At 40.0% G+C, this 4,882-nt stretch overlaps 1 non-coding gene across 1 annotated transcript; it reads right to left on the reverse strand.

Moving 5' to 3' along the window:
* Positions 1 to 4,368: 4,368 nt before the first annotated feature.
* On the reverse strand, positions 4,369 to 4,443 carry Trnas-cga (transfer RNA serine (anticodon CGA)). The gene has a single exon. It is a non-coding gene; the product is annotated as a tRNA-Ser (tRNA).
* Positions 4,444 to 4,882: the final 439 nt, after the last annotated feature.

The following is a 4,882-nucleotide window of genomic DNA, read 5'->3' on the forward strand; positions in this document are numbered from 1 at the left end:
AATAATGTGCAAAAGACTCTTTGCTTTTTTTAAACAAAAGTGGAATATTTGCTAATGGACAAAATAGTTTTAGAAAAAAATAGATAGACTGAAACTGCTGTATATAATTTCCTAAAACTTTTTCTAAATTCCATTGATCATAATTATGTAAACCATGGATTGCTTTTTGATTTATCTAATGCATTTGATATTACCGATTATGAAAGTTTGCCTGACAAACTACGCTGCTATGGCACTGCTCATATGGGGCTTAAATCGTACTTCTCTGATAGATGTCAGGATGTAGAAATTGTTAATGATGGTGAGTCCTATTTTTCTGGATACAAGAAAGTTATTCATAAAGTACCCAAAGGATTGGTGTTGGTACTCCTATTGTTCTTGATATTCATAAATGACTTACCAAATTATTTGACACAAGCTGATGCTCTTCTTTTTGCTGATGATACTAGTCTCTTTGTTAAAGCTCAGAATGTGACTGATTTATATAAAAAGTAGAAATAATAACTGAAGAAGCAGTTAAATTGTTTAGAGATAATAGTCCATTTGTTAATGAGAAGAAAACGTTATGGATGAATTTCAGACATACGTCAAATAAAGTAAACACTAACGTAATAGCGAAATTGGGTGAACAAGAAATACTATAAACTTCAAATACTAGGTTTTTAGGAATTTGGTCGGATGAGCAGCTTGAATGGGATAAAAATGTAGAATTGCTCAATAAGAAACTAAGTAAATGCCGTAACATATTTAGAATGCTCAAAAGAAATGAAGAAACCGTGATGAGTGCCTATTATGTATTCTCGCATAGTCTACTGCGATATGGTGTCTTATTTTCAACTCTAGCAAAACACACCTTTAGCATGCAAAAACATGCAATTTAAATTATAAAAGGGATGGCACCTACGGAGTCACGCAGGGAAATATTCAAAGAACTGAAAGTCATGACTTTTCCATCTACATATATATACGAAAGTATGTGCTTTTTGAAATCGCATCCCTAGTTCTCTTATTTGAAAAGTGATTATCATGATCATGAAACTAGACACGGGAATGACTTTTATAAACAAGTACATAAGAAACCCTAGTACCATGAAAGTGCAACATATCATCCCCATATTTTTTTTAGTCCCCTTCCATCTAGAATTAAAAAACACTGAACCTGCACATTTTTAAAAATGAGGTTAAGAAAATTCTTATAAGTGAAAGCTCTTACAGAGTTATGAATACATGAATTTCATGAATTCGGGGGCATACATAACTTAAGTTGAATGTAGCCATGTGTCACTGGATACATTAGATAAAATATAAACTTTGAATTTGTTTGGTTTATCTAATTGGTTACGTGAATGATTTGTATCTTTATCTGTATGATTTGTTTCTTTTTATGTTTTTAAGTGCCTGTCTGATTTGTTTGCAGAACTAGTATTTAACTTTTTTTGTTTCAACACATGACAAATCCTACAGCACTGTATATGTATGATCGATAAATATCAGTATCAAAATCAGTATCAAATTCTTCGAAAATCCTTTCTATTAAGCTTGCCTCGAGGTGAAATCTGGATACTAATATATGTTTTAACTTGTTTTTGTTAGTAAATTCCTTCCATCTATCGCCTACAAAGTGTGATGCGTTGTCCATTAACAATATCCACACCTTTCCCACTCTTGGGAGATAATATTCTGTTGTCCTACTAATAATAGAACCAGTGGTCACAGACTTCACTGTATACAAGTTAACATATTCTGTGAAAACTTATTTTACATCTCCCTTGCCTTGTGGATAGGGTCTGACAGAATCCAAGGACACTAATTCTGCCAGCTGGAGTGGCCGAGCGGTTCTAGGCGCTACAGTCTGGAACTGCGCGACCGCTATGGTCGCAGGTTCGAATCCTGCCTCGGGAATGGTGTGATGTCCTTAGGTTAGTTAGGTTTAAGTGGTTCTAAGTTCTAGGGGACTGATGATCTCAGAAGTTAAGTCCCATAGTGCTCAGAGCCATTTGACACTAATTCTAAGGGTTTCATGGGCTCTATAAGACGTGGGATTTCAATTGGCTACAGGATAATCAACAATTTACACCTTGCAGATGATACTACACTCATAGCAGGAAGTGAGGAAGAACTTGGTAACCTGTTCTCAAGAGTGAAAGATATTAGTCTAAATCTTGGCCTAGAGATAAACATGAGAAAAAACTAATGGTTATAAATCCCCAAGGCATCGATCAAAACCAACTTACAGGATGCTTAAGGAATCTGGAGACAGTGAGTGATTATGTATATCTACGTTATCTGATCACTTGCACTGGAAAGCCTGATAAAGAGATAAGAGGACGAATCATTCTTGGCTGAGCCACAGATATTCAAATTCACTAAGATATGACAGAATCAGGCAATATCCAAGACAACGAAGATGCGCTTAGTAGAAGCATTGGTGTTTCCTATATTATTATATGGATGCAACACCTGGACCATGAAAGGTAGTGATATGAGCCACACTGATGCTGTCGAGATGTGGTGTTAGTGGAGGATGCTAGGTGTACTGTGGATACAAAAAAGAACAAATGTTTCAATAACAGAAGAACTCAAAATCACAAGAAGGCCAAAGATACCTTCAGTTCCTTGGGTACAACTTGAGAAGGAAGGGGGTAATTTAGAGAAGACCATTGTGCGGGGAAAAAATGAGGGCAGAAGACCATGTGGGAGAGCAGCAAACAGATGGCTGGATCAAGCAAAGAAGATTACCAGCCTGCCTCTTCACATCGTATTAAGAAAGGCCAAAGATCGCTGTGGATGGGGACATCTGTCTGAAGTTTCAACTATGTAAGAATGAATGAAGAAATGAGGTTACAGCACTTAGTAATGAGTAAAACGACTAATGAAAGAGAGGATGTAGTTATATCAATTTCGACTAATTTGAGTGCTTTGTCCTTTGGCAAGTAATACACTTCCAAATTACTTGGAGAACACTTCTCTGGAAGTTGAGAAAACAGTAGAACGTATTTATCTTGTTATTGCATTTGGAAACCCCATAACGACCCGGTACATTGTGAGCATAAAAAAAAAATCATGTACATAACTTTCAGGTAAACACACATACCACTATTTTTGATTTGGTGTATGCTGACGAAACAGGACTCCCATGTATATAGGGCAGAATTTCTTCAAATTCTCGTCGTTATTTTCAAACAGTTTCAACCTCTTGTGGTGGTTCAAACTCTTACACATCTTTACATGATATGGTTGTTGTGTCTTGTCCTACAGAAGCAGAACCCTAATTTCAGAATTCTGTTGTGCGAATTCTAAGAATTCATTCAGCCTTTGAGGTAAGCTTGACAAGGCATCTGCAATTATATTTTTTGTTTACTTGTATTGTATACGATTTCAAAACTGGACTCCTGCAAGTACATGCACCAGCTGGCTAACCTTCGATGTAAAAATTTGTATGTCAACAGAGAAGAGAGTGCTTGATGGTCACAGTAGACTCTGATGTGCTTGCCCCATAAATAGTACTCAGATTTGTTAAATGCCCATACAACCTTGAGAGCCCTACACACTGTTATGGAACATGATTGTTCGGGTTCAGAAAGTGTTCAACCAACAAAATTGATTATGTTAGGTGTCAGTTCCCTATCACCTTCAGTGATCTGAAATAAGCATTCTCCTAGTCACTCTGCAGATGCAACTATGATCAAGCAAAAATCCTGTGACATGTTGGGATGGTATAGTATGTTTACATGTAGTAACGATGAAACTTCCTGGCAGATTAAAACTGTGTGCCAGACCGAGACTCGAACTCGGGACCTTTGCCTTTCGCGGGCAAGTGCTCTACCAACTGAGCTACCGAAGCACGATTCACGCCCGGTACTCACAGCTTTACTTCTGCCAGTACCTCGTCTCCTACCTTCCAAACTTTACAGAAGCTCTCCTGCGAACCTTGCAGAACTAGCACTCCTGAAAGAAAGGATATTGCGGAGACATGGCTTAGCCACAGCCTGGGGGATGTTTCCAGAATGAGATTTTCACTCTGCAGCGGAGTGTGCGCTGATATGAAACTTCCTGGCAGATTAAAACTGTGTGCCCGACCGAGACTCGAACTCGGGACCTTTGCCTTTCGCGGGCAAGTGCTCTACCAACTGAGCTACCGAAGCACGACTCACGCCCGGTACTCACAGCTTTACTTCTGCCAGTACCTCGTCTCCTACCTTCCAAACTTTACAGAAGCTCTCCGAACCTTGCAGAGCTAGCACTCCTGAAAGAAAGGATATTGCGGAGACATGGCTTAGCCACAGCCTGGGGGATGTTTCCAGAATGAGATTTTCACTCTGCAGCGGAGTGTGCGCTGATATGAAACTTCCTGGCAGATTAAAACTGTGTCCCCGACCGAGACTCGAACTCGGGACCTTTGCCTTTCGCGGGCAAGTGCTCTACCAACTGAGCTACCGAAGCACGACTCACACCCGGTACTCACAGCTTTACTTCTGCCAGTACCTCGTCTCCTACCTTCCAAACTTTACAGAAGCTCTCCTGCGAACCTTGCAGAACTAGCACTCCTGAAAGAAAGGATATTGCGGAGACATGGCTTAGCCACAGCCTGGGGGATGTTTCCAGAATGAGATTTTCACTCTGCAGCGGAGTGTGCGCTGATATGAAACTTCCTGGCAGATTAAAACTGTGTGCCCGACCGAGACTCGAACTCGGAACCTTTGCCTTTCGCGGGCAAGTGCTCTACCAACTGAGCTACCGAAGCACGACTCACGCCCGGTACTCACAGCTTTACTTCTGCCAGTACCTCGTCTCCTACCTTCCAAACTTTACAGAAGTTCTGCAAGGTTCGCAGGAGAGCTTCTGTAAAGTTTGGAAGGTAGGAGACGAGGTACTGGCAGAA

Source organism: Schistocerca cancellata, chromosome 3, assembly GCF_023864275.1.
Source record: "Schistocerca cancellata isolate TAMUIC-IGC-003103 chromosome 3, iqSchCanc2.1, whole genome shotgun sequence".
In the NCBI taxonomy this organism is placed as follows: Eukaryota; Metazoa; Arthropoda; class Insecta; order Orthoptera; family Acrididae; genus Schistocerca; species Schistocerca cancellata.